Source organism: Hyla sarda, chromosome 3, assembly GCF_029499605.1.
Source record: "Hyla sarda isolate aHylSar1 chromosome 3, aHylSar1.hap1, whole genome shotgun sequence".
In the NCBI taxonomy this organism is placed as follows: domain Eukaryota; kingdom Metazoa; phylum Chordata; class Amphibia; order Anura; family Hylidae; genus Hyla; species Hyla sarda.
In genome coordinates, this window is record NC_079191.1 from 47,246,291 (window position 1) to 47,259,010 (window position 12,720).

The window sequence follows — 12,720 nt, forward strand, 5'->3', positions numbered from 1 at the left end:
ACACTTGCACGAGTACTTGTTCTCGTGCAAATGTCCCCGATACCTTATCCGATACCTCGTGATGTCACGGTCACCCCCCTCAATGCAAGTCTATGGGAGGGGGCGTGACGGCACGAGTGGGGCGTTACTGTGATGTCACGAGCCTCCAGCGCTGCACGCGATGCTGTAAATAAATGCCAGGTGCAACAGGGAGATCAGCGGCAGGACCCCCGTGATGAGGCATCTTATCCCCTATTCATTGGATAGGGTATAAGATGTCTAGGGGCAGAGTACCCCTTAAAAATGTAACCCTGACCAATGAAGAATTGGTGATGTATGCTTCTGAGTTGATTGCGGCATCTTAAAGCCCTGAAATGAACTGCTGTTTAGCTCAGGGATGTTGAATGGGATCACCGCGGTGTCCCCATCAGCTGAGAGGACGGATGGAGGTCCATTATCGCGCCATCCAATCGTTGCTCCTACACTGCAGCCAGCCACAGCAGGCAGTAGTGAAGGAGGGCCGATAACACTGTAAAATGTGAAAAAAAAGTGTAAAATTAAATATAATAAAATATTAATAATAATAATGTGAATTAACCCCTTCCCCAATAAAAGTTTGAATCACCCCTTTTCAAAAAGTTGAAATAAAATTAAATAAAATGTTTTTTTTATATAAAAAAAAGCCCTTCCGCTAACAAAAAAAAAAAAAACACAAATTTTAACAATTAAAAAAATAAATAAATAAACACACAACACTGTCACATGACATTGAAAAAAGTATCTGTGATTGGTATTAGCATTTGGCAAGTACTTTAGAAAAGGTATTGGTACTCATACTCAGTCTTAAAAAAATAATATCAGGACATCCCTACTTTTAACCCATTTTTTCTGGGATAAGATGGGATTATATGGTTTTACCGTGTTTCTCCGAAAATAAGACCGATTTTTATATTAATTTTAGTCACAAAAAACACACTAGGGCTTATTTTCAGGGAAGGGCTTATTTATTTACGGTATGTACCGTAACAACATACATTGCCCCCCCAACGTCCCCCCCCCCCCCCCGCCCCGCCCCGCCCCGCCAGTTTATCAGCCCAGCGCTGCACCCCACATCGGGGGGGGGGGGGGCTAATCATACCGTATGTCACCCGCGAGCGCTGCTTCTTCCCCCCCCCCCCCCCCCCCGCCCCGCCCCGCCAGTTTATCAGCCCAGCGCTGCACCCCACATCGGGGGGGGGCTAATCATACCGTATGTCACCCGCGAGCGCTGCTTCTTCCCCCCCCACCACCCGCCAAATAATTATCAGCCGCTGTGCTGTACTTTGTATTCCTGTGCCCGGGCTGCAAATATTAAAAAACAAACTTTGACTTACCTTCGTCCTCCGTTTCCCCATTGCTAAGGAACCGGCCTCATGGTCCTTCCGCTGTTCTTGCTGCTTCCTGGGGATGGGAACGTCACAGAGCCTTCAGCCTATCACCGGCCGCAGCGATGTCCTGCCTCTGCTGGTGATAGGCTGAGCCCACTGTCATGTAAGAAGCCAGCCGGCTCCTTACATGACAATGCGCTCAGCCTATTATCGGCCGAGGCAGGACATCTCTGCGGCCGGTGAAAGGCTGAAGGCTCCGAGACGTCCCAACACCAGGAAGCAGCAAGAGCAGCGGAGAACAGTGAGGCCGGTTCCTTAGCAATGGGGAAACGGAGGACGAAGGTAAGTCAAAGTTTGTTTTTTAATATTTGCAGCCTGGGCATTGTCTAGGTCTTATTTTCGGGGTAGGGTGTATTTTCGGGGAAACAGGGTATTTTTAGAATTCAAACAATTCCACACATGGCGATAACAAATATGTTTTGTTTTTTATTAGGTTTACATATTTTCTTATGGGGAGTTACATTTTTAATATGGTAGAGGTTAATGGGGGAGATTTATCAAAACCTGTCCAGAGGAAAAGTTGCCCAGTTGCCCATAGTAACCAATCAGATTAATTCTTTCATTTTATGGAGACCTTGTTAAAAATGAAAGAAGCGATCTGATTGGTTGCTATGGGCAACTCAGCAACTTTTCCTCTGCACAGATTTTGATAAATCTCCCCCAATGTGTTTTGTTAGAGGAAAACTGTTACATGTTTTCTCCTGCACTAACTACAGGTACTGATGGATAGTGCGGGAGACGCTGATTCCTATTATCCCTACCTTGGCCGGATCCGCCTGGCCGTTCACCCGCAATATTAGTTTTATTATATCTGGAAATGTGGCTGTAACTGGCACGGGCGGGGCTTCTGTAGCTTAACTGGCACTGACGTCAGCACCGCCCGTCCACAGCGCCGCCCTCTTAAGAATATTCATCCCCCCTTCCCTCCAGCATTCCCTCTCCCTGCCGCTCCGAACTGGTCTTCACTGCGCACGCACCGGTTCCTGACATGCGCAGTGAAGTGCAGTTAGGAGCGGCAAAGGGAGGGAGAGCTGGAGGGAGGGGGTCCGCGGCGCTGCGGACGGGTGGTGCTGAAGTCAGTGCCAGTTAAGCTACAGAAGCCCCGCCCGTGCCAGTTACAGCCACATTTCCAGATATAATAAAACTAAGATTGCGGTCAACTGGCCGGGCGGATCCGGCCAAGTTAGGGATCATATGAATCATCAGTACCTGTGGTTAGTGCGGGAGCAAATATGTGAGTTTTCTTTTAAACCTTTATTACATTTTTTACTTTTAGACATTTTTTATTATTTTTTATATTTTTTACACTTTATTAGTTCCCCAAGGAGACTTGTGTGAGGAATTATTTGATTTCCCATACACATCAATGCCGTAACATTGAACGCCATTAATATATAAACATATAGGGGGAGATTTATCAAAACCTGGGCAGAGGAAAACTTGCCCAGTTGCCCATAGCAACCAATCAGCTTGCTGCTTTCATTTTTATGAAGGCCTGTGAAAAATGAAAGAAGCGATCTGATTGGTTGCTATGGGCAACTGGGCAAGTTTTCCTCTGCACAAGTTTTGATAAATCTCCCCCATATTTCCTATTTTACAGATCCTACAATCTAGTACAGTGTTTCCCAACACGGGGTGCCTCCAGCTGCTGCAAAACTACAACTCCCAGCATGCAGCACCCAGTGTTGGGAAACACTTAACTGATGTAATGTTATACTACAAATTGCTAATTTGCTATGGTTGAAAATTGCCCCCATTTTACTGTAGCTTGTGCACGGATTTCTGCACAACCCATTTACACAAATGGAACAGGGAGAAATTTTTTGCAAATTCACCATCAATACATTTTTGCTTTCCTATGTGAAGAATGGCTATTATAGAAAGGATATGAGCTTTACGCCAACCCCCCCCCCCCCCCCCCCCGCTCAAAAACCAGCAGCTAATACAGAAGATTAGTAAAGTATTAGCATCGCAATGTCACCCGCACCCCAGAGACAAAGCCACCGGCCGCCATTCCTCTGCCTTTGTCTTGCAGGATGCTGAAATGTAAAAAAACACACAAAGACGGACACTCCCTGAGCATTTTGTCCCAGCCTCGTCTTTAGTTACTAGAAGATCATAAATACCGTAGATACAGAATACAAAATACGGAACATAAATATTAGTAGTAAATACAAAATATTTACAAGGAGAAATCTAAATGGGGACGAGAGGGACGAGGATACAGGAGAGGATCGCACCCCGGAGGAGACATACGGGAGGTGACGACCAATGCGAGGACAATACAGGCTTTCGCTATGAGGGACGTCATTTAACCCTTTCTATTGTGATGACTTATCAAATGCAACAGGAAGGATCGTCGATTAATGTAAAGACACGGAACCGCGCAAAATCAACTCAGCTCTGCTACATCTAGTGCGGAGTCACCGTACAATAATGTCAGGGGTCGGCACAGTCGTTCGCACTGCTGCAAATAATGGACAAAACAGTAAAGTGTGTTGCCCCGTGTTGATTCGTAAGGTCATTGGGGCGTCGACTGTCTGGGCATGCTGGGAGTTGTAGTTTTGCAACATCTATGCTCTGTACCAGCATTTCCCAATCAGGGTGCCTCCAGCTGTTGCAAAACTACAACTCCCAGCATGCCCAGACAGTCGACGCCCCAATGACCTTACGAATCAACATGGGGCAACACACTTTACTGTTTTGTCAATTATTTGCAGCAGTGTGAAGTGTGTTGCCCCATGTTGATTCATAAGGTCATTGGGGCATCGACTGTCTGGGCATGCTGGGAGTTGTAGTTTTGCAACATCTATGCTCTGTACCAGCATTTCCCAAACAGGGTGCCTCCAGCTGTTGCAAAACTACAACTCCCAGCATGCCCGGACAGCCAAAGGCTGTCCGGCCATGCTGGGAGTTGAAGTTTTGCAACAGCTGGAGGCACCCTGGTTGGGAAATGCTGCTCTCAGTCTTCCGCTCATTGGGCCTTATAATAGGGCCTCTCTCAAGACTATCAACCAGGGAGCCTTCCCAGAAGAAGGGGGACAAGTAGGTACCCACAAAAGTTAGGGAACCAAACAGAACCCCTGCTCTTCCCACCGCATCCCCTGTTCATGAGGGTCTTAGGGTATGCATACGATACTACTATGACTTTGTTTTAATCATTTATAAGGCCCAGATTTATCAAACTGTGTAGGGCTGGGTTCACATCACGTTTTTCAGCCATACGGGACCGCATACGGCTGGGGGAGCTAAAACCGGGCGTTCCCGTATCCCTGCCTTATGCAGTTAATTTCAATGAGCCGACCGGAGTCAGCGTTTCACTCCAGTCGGCTCATTGAAATGAATAGCATACGGGCGGCATACGGGAACGCCCGGTTTTAGCTCCCCCCAGCCGTATGCGGTCCCGTGTGGCTGAAAAACGGGATGTGAACCCAGTCTGAGAGAAAAAACAGAGTGATTTTCCCACAGCAACCAATCACAGCTCAGCTTTCACTTTACCTCAGCTCATTAGCTGAGCTGTGATTAGGGATTTTCCCACAGCAACCAATCACAGCTCAGCTAATGAGCTGAGGTAAAGTGAAAGCTGAGCTGTGATTGGTTGCTGTGGAAAAATCACTAGTTTTTTCTCTCACACAGTTTGATAAATCTGGGCCTTAATCTCCGAGATGTCTATTGTCGATCCTTAAAAACCAGCTGCCAAATATTGTGTGTGTCCCTTCCTCGTGCTCTGACCCAGCCCAGGCCTGGACTCTGAAGGAGTACTGTGATCTGCTCCAAGAAGTCAGCAGCAGATCATGTACATCAGTGTTTCCCCAGCCTTCAGCTGTCCAGGAATGCTGGGAGTTGTAGTTTTACAACAGCTGGAGGCACCCTGGTTGGGAAACACTGCTGTACATTGTGAGGTGCGGCCTCCATGGATCAGACTTTAAAGTCCATCTTCCAGCACATCTCACGTGTGATCAATCGGACTGAGATCTGGGGGAATTTCGAGGCTAAGGGTCTATTCACACGCTAGCGAAATTCCGCCTCAAATTAAAGCCCATAGACTTCTATGGGATTCCGCACTCCCATTCACACGCCTGAATTTCCGCTTGTAGTGTGAATGGGAGAGCGTAATTCCATAGAAGTCTATGGGCTTTAATTTGAGGCAATCCCCCAAATTGGAGATAATACCCCGGCCACAGCGAGCTCTTTGCCATGTTCCTCAAGCCATTGTTGCAATAAAGATTTAAGAATGGCTTGAGGAACATGGCAAAGAGCTCGTTGTGGCCGGGGTATTATCCTGCCGATAGAAACCACTGGCATTAGGGAATCCTGCTGCCATGAAGGTGTAGACTATGCCAAGACCCAAGGTTTCCAGCAGAACATTGCCCAGAGCATCACACCGTCAGTGCCATCTTGTCTTTATCCCATAGTACATGCTGGCGCCATGTACAAACACAAAGATGCCTTCCAAGTGTAAATGGCCCCAGAACAGTCACTGTTGACAGTAAGGATGTCATATGCTATAGGAAACGTTAAATAAGGGTAAGGATAGGTTCACACGGCCGTTTGCATCCGACCCTTTAAAGGGGTACTCCGCCCCTAGACATCTTATCCCCTATCAAGAGGGACATCTTATCCCCAGCTACAGGAACCCCGCGATCTCTGTGCAGCACCCAGCGTTCCTTTAGAACGCTGCGTGGGGGCAGCGGAGATCATGACATCACAGTCGCCCCCCTCATGTCAGACCAAGTCGCCTGAATGCAAGTCTATGGGAGGGGGCGTGGCTGCCACCACGCCCCCTCCCATAGACTTGCATTGAGGGGGGCTGGCATGATGTCAGGAGGGGTGTGGCCGTGACATCACAACCCCCGCTCCAGGCATTCAGAACCAAGGGGGAGATTTATCAAAACCTGTGCAGAGGAAAAGTTGCCCATAGCAACCAATCAGATCTCTTCTTTCATTTTGGAGAGGCCTTGTTAAAAATGAAAGAAGCGATCTGATTGGTTGCTATGGGCAACTTTTCCTCTGGACAGGTTTTGATAAATCTAACTCAAAATGTTCCGAACACTGGGGCAGCGGAGTACCCCTTTAAGGGTCCAATCGTTTTTTTTTTTTAACCGATCAGACCCTGAAACAGCTACTACCGGATCATGACGGACCCCATTCACTTACATGGGGTCTGTCGGTGACCCGGTAATTTTACAGGATTTTAGCAGAGAAATCCCGTCCCTCCAAATAGCAGAGTCCGACGGCAATGTGAACAAGGCCTAATCCTGTGAGAAAATAAAATGAAGACCAGAGGGTGGCACTTAGTTTGTTACTCCTGAGGGAGAAAACCCCCACTAGAAGGAGTATGTAGACACATGGTCTGTAGACTGGCCGCTCACCCACAAAATATGCATAACAACCCCTAAGGGTTCAGGATGTGGGGGATATTCCGCTCAAGCCAAAGGGCCCCAGGAACAGTCACTGGATGCACTCAGAGTTCCCCAAAAAGTCTCCAGGAAGTGTGGACAGATGGAAGCAAAAAAAAAAAATATATATATATATATATATATATATATATATATATATATATATATATTCTATATTTCATGCAAACCAATAACGCATTTTGGGGAATAGCACTCCTTTCTTAGATTGGCAAACTTTCATTTATCTGCGCTTCCTGGAACCTTCTTAGGAGCCTGCTGATAAGGGCCATAAAGGGGTACTCCACTGGAAAACATTTTCTTTTAAGTCAACTGGTGCCAGAAAGTAAAACATATTTGTAAATTACTTCTATTAAAAAATCTTAATCCTTCCTGTACTTATTAGCTGCTGAATACTACAGAGGAAAATCTTTTCTTTTGGAACACAGAGCTCTCTGCTGACATCACGAGCACAGTGCTCTCTGCTGACATCTCTATCCATTTTAGGAACTGTCCAGAGCAGCATATGTTTTCTATGGGGATTTTCTCCTACTATGGACAGTTCCTAAAATGGACAGAGATGTCAGCAGAGAGCACTGTGCTCGTGATGTCAGCAGAGAACTCTGTGTTCCAAAAAGAAAAGATTTTCCTCTGTAGTATTCAGCAGCTAATAAGTACTGGAAGGATTAAGATTTTTTAATAGCACTAATTTACAAATCTGTTTACTTTCTGGCACCAGTTGATAAAAAAAAATAAAAATAGTAAGTTTTCCACCGGTGTACTCCTTTAAAGGGGCACTCCACTGAGAAACATTTTCTTTTAAAATCAACTGGTGCGGGAAAGTTTAACAGATTTGTAAATGACTTCTATTAAAAAAAAACCTTAATCCTTCCAGTACTTATCAGCTGCCGTTATGATCCACAGGAAGTTCTTTTATTTTTGGATTTCCCTTCTGCCCGACCACAGTGCTCTCTGCTGACACCTCTGTCCATGTCGGGAACTGTCCAGAGCAGGAGAGGTTTTCTATGTGGATTTGCTTCTACTCTGGACAGTTCCTAAATAAAATGGACAGAGGTGTCAGCAGAGAGCAGTGTGGAAATTTAAAAAGAAAAAGAACTTCCTGTGGAGCATAAAGCAGCTGATAAGTACTGGAAGGATTAAGCTTTAATTAGTAATTTACACATCTGTTTAACTTTCTGGCACCAGTTGATTTAAAAATAAATAAATGTTTTCTAGTGGAGTCATCTCCTATTCAAGCCAAGAAAGGGGAAGGAGGTGGAATTAAAATATAACGGTTGTAATATTCAACGAAACCTTGCTACTTTTGTCGTGAGAAATTTGCCATAAAATCTATTCTACTTATGGTCCCATGTTTACGTCTTCTCTATTCTGTAAACGCAGGATCTATACCCCTATTATTGTTTTCTGTGACAGTAGTCCGCTGTATCGTCATATAACATAATGCATTGCAAGTACTTCGTGGAAAAGTAGAAAGATTTGACTGAATTTAAAGTGTTAAAAACAACTGTTCACATGTTGCCCAGACAAGTCAAAAGTTGACGACCGCACCGATTCCCACTCGGGAGATCTATTCTGGGGAAATGCGTGGCAGTGCACCTTACTCCCCGGCCTTCAATCAAATCCGACCTTTTTTCTGCATAATTCTATGCAGAAAAAAGGTCGGATCTGATGGACAGTCAGGGAGTGGAGTGCATTGCCCTTCCCCAGCATATAACTCCAAACTGCAGAGGGTCTCAGGAACAAGAACCAATGCGACCAACAACTTTTGACTTGTCTGGACACCATGTCAAGAGTTGTCACAGTAACCCTAAAAAAGGTCTTCTATCATTGCACATCTAGCCCCTAACTTACCTTTTCTTGTGCATAAGACATCTTAGTGCTCTTTCCCAGGTAAGTGAAGCACACGCGCCCAGCCATCCACATGATGGAAAAGAATTCCATTGCTCCAGCGCAGTGTTTGCCAACCATGGCGCCTCCAGCTATTGCAACACTACAACTCCCAGCATGCTGGGAGTTGTAGTTTTGCAACAGCTGGAGGCACCCTGGTTGGGAAACACTGCTCCAGCGTCTAGTTATGATGCCAAGGGCCTAATGTTGGTGGACAGGGGTCCGGATGGTCACTCTACAGCCCCATATATAGTAATCTGTGTGATGTCCTATATTGTCTGACACCTTTCTGTCTTAAAAAGGAAAAAAAAACCTTTTCAGTGATATGACCTAGAGCCGTGTTTCCCACCCAGTTGCAAAACTACAACTCTCAGCATGCCCGGACAGCCAACGGCTGTCCGGGCATGCTGGGAGTTGTAGTTTTGCAAACGCCTGAGCCTCATCGGGGCATGCTGGGAGTTGTAGTTTTGCAAAAGCCTGAGCCTCGTCCGGGCATGTTGGGAGTTGTAGTTTTGCAAAATCCTGAGCTACGTCCAGGCATGCTGGGAGTTGTAGTTTTGCAAAAGCCTGAGCCTCATTGGGGCATGCTGGGAGTTGTAGTTTTGCAAAAGCCTGAGCCTCGTCCGGGCATGTTGGGAGTTGTAGTTTTGCAAAAGCCTGAGCCTCGTCCAGGCATGCTGGGAGTTGTAGTTTTGCAAAAGCCTGAGCCTCGTCCGGGCATGCTGGGAGTTGTAGTTTTGCAAACGCTTGAGGCTCGTCCGGGCATGCTGGGAATTGTAGTTTTGCAAACGCTTGAGGCTTGGAGAAAATAGGATATTATTGTAACTGATTGGGGAAACACTGCTCTGGGGCCTAGGTGTTCAACATGCAGCTATCCGGGCATACTGGGAGGTGTAGTTTTGCAACAGCTGGAGGCACACTGGTTGGTACACACTGCTCTAAAGCCTAGATATCCAACCCGTGACTAACTGTTGTCCTGGCATACTGGGAGTTGTAGATTTGCAACAGCTGGGGGTCCGCCGGTTGGACATCTAGGCTCTTCTAGAGTATCTCTTCTACGGGATCGGATCAGATGGTTCAGCTTTAACCCCTTAAGTAGGGCTGGGCGGTATACCAGTTCATACTGAATACCGACATTTTTGTGCTGCACGATATGAATTTTTCCCCATACCGCAATACCGGTTTGGCCCCTCCCCCTCGGGAATGAATGAGTTATCAACCCAGCGCTGCGCGTCCTCATCAGGGAACTAATCATATGTGACCCACGAACGCTGTTCTGCCCCCCCCCCCCCCCCCCCTCCAATTAATTAACAGCCCTGCGCTGCGCTGTCCCCATCGGGGTAAATACTCACATATCACCCGCAGGCGCTGCCCTCCTCGTCCTCCTGTCTGTGCGGGCAGCCGGCGATGACACTCTATACTGTACTCTATACGGGCCGGCCGGCTTCTTACATGACAGTGGGCTCAGCCTATCACCAGGCAGACGTAGGAAGGTGCGTTAAAGTTTATTGTTTACCTTTTGCAGCCCGGGCATAGGATACAGCGTACAGTATAGAGGGTCAGCGCCGGCGGCCACAACAAACGGGAGGACGAGGAGGGCAGCGCTTGCCGGTGACGTGAGTATTTACCCCGATGGGGACAGCGCAGCGCTGGGCTGATAATTAATTTGGGGAGAGGGAATACAGTTATATACCGTGGAACAAAAATACAGTGATACACATATTTGGTCATACTGCCCAGCCCTATAGCCTCGGGCGCCCATGACCCATCACTGGTCCTGCTGTCCTATATTGGGAACACAGACATATTGGAGATGCCAGGACTTAGTCTCTCTCCATCCCAATTTGTCACAGTCTTCTGCTTGCTCATTTTCGTGCTTCCACATCAATTGAAAATAAACTGACAGATCACGTGATACCTGATGTATCATCAGCCATGACGTCACAGCCACTATAGGTAACACTAATGAACTAGTGATGGGGGAGGGGGGGGGATCACTATTTCATTAGTTACCTATAGTGGTTGTGACGTCATGGTTGATGATATATTATCATATATTACAGATACACTTATGGACTGATCACTAGAACAACAATAACAACGACCCTAATGACATAGTAAACAATGAGCACAGGAGCTCCTGGGCCACTCCCACTCTCCCCGGGACACAGCCCCCGGTATAGGCCGACTCACAGTCTTCTCTTACCGGGTACACGGGCGACTCTCCGATCCGTCACCACCGACAACATCAGCAAGAAGCCATCTTGTCTCTCCGGCAAGAGGACAAGCCAGTTGGTCATGTGACCCGGGAGAGTGACGCTTCGGCAGCAGGGTGGGCGTGGTCTCTGGGCTGGAGGACCAATGACTGTACGCGATGGGCGTGGTTAGTCGGCACACAGTCCCGCCCCGGGTTGGCTTGCTGAGAGCTTGTGGCTTGTTACCATGGTAACAGATGGTGCTTCTCAGTCTGTAATGGAGTCGGTGATGATGGGTTTTGTGATATATGATGCTCCATTTCTGTGAGCTGCTGTTCTGTTACAGTGTATGAGAAGATATTTGGGGTTCATTGTGGGAAGATAACATGTAACAACCAGTGTAATGGACTGTTATTTGTTTCTAAAAAAATTTATTTTGTGTGGCTAGGACCACGCCTAGGACCGTACAGATCCCATGCACACTGGTGTATTGAGGTTATATACAGAGATCTATATACAACAGTGGTTCTCAACCTTTTTTGCCTGAGTACCCCTTGACAGCCCATTCCCAAAAAATTGTACCCCCATATTAGAGACATTTTGTTATGATTATAGTATAATTCCTATGCTTTACTTTCCTCTATAACAGGCCCCCTGTTCCTCTCCCTATCTCCTCAGTCCCCCAATTTACAGGTGACGTCTTCTCTAACCGGAGTTGTTTACTTTTCTTTTCTTCACTATCTGGCCTAGACCGCCATTAAGATTTCTCCCATACATGACTTCTCCACAGAACCAGACGAACAAACATTTTAGGCTACTATCTGCAGTACAATACCCACCTATTTACAAACTATCCATATTTATTGTCACACACAGTAATAGTACCCGCTTTGCGTCCCCATAAAGTTGTTAGGCCCCCTCTGTGCCCCCAAATATAGCTGTAGGCCCCCAAACTTCCCCGATATATAGTTGTAGGCCACCATACAGTCCCGCTTTGGTGCTCCACTTCTCCTCTGGTCTGGGGACCTATTGTTATGGCTCATAGCAGTAGGTCCCTGGTCTGCAGGGGCAGTGGAGCAACAAAGCTGATGGTAGTTACTGCCCACAGCAACCCAGTGCCCGCGCTTTCCCTTTGCTGTCCTCCTGCTCCGCTCCTCGGTGCAGTAACGTCAGCCTAACATTTATTTCTAAGTGGTCCAAACCAGTGGCTGCCATTACTGATTTTTTTCAAATACCCCCTAGAGAACTGCTAAGTACCCCTGGGGGTACTTGTACCCCAGGTTGAGAACCACTGATATACAAAGATCTATTACAATTTTTAGCAATGAACACAAATTAAGCATTCCATACGACCATGTGAACCCTGAAGATATTGTACCCGTAGGGAGCCCACACCTTTATAAGGTGACGTTGTATATATATACAATATATATATATATATATATATATATATATATATGTATATATATATATATATATATGTACATATATATATACATTCAGTAGATTCTCCCAATAGCAGACACTCATGCGGAAAAAAAGCGCCCACTATTGAGAGATGTCTCCTATTGGAAAAAAGGCTCAAAAATCTATCTAAATGTCTGAATACTGTACTGTACTAAGTCAAGAGTGTAATTACCTAGTTACCTAAACACGATAAAAAGCAATATTACAGTAGAATCTCCCAGTGACGTTTAACCTCTTAAGGACGCAGGGTATACCTGTATGTTCTGTTCCCGCTCCCGTGATATAACACGGGGTCATGCGCTGACCCCGCATCATAACGGGTCGGTCCCAGCACCTAGTAATGGCCGG

The 12,720-nt window shown here is 46.5% G+C and overlaps 1 protein-coding gene across 5 annotated transcripts in view; it reads right to left on the reverse strand.

The window, feature by feature from the left end:
• KIDINS220 (kinase D interacting substrate 220) overlaps positions 1-11,068 on the reverse strand; it is a 188,457-nt gene extending 177,389 nt beyond the window's left edge. For 4 of the 5 annotated variants that reach the window (XM_056564135.1, XM_056564134.1, XM_056564131.1 and 1 more), the window contains exon 1: positions 10,917-11,068. The gene's annotated coding sequence lies outside the window, so the exon portion shown is untranslated. Of the gene's footprint in view, positions 1-10,903 lie in introns of all 5 variants that reach the window. The other variant, XM_056564132.1, reaches the window with a different exon arrangement.
• Positions 11,069-12,720: the final 1,652 nt, after the last annotated feature.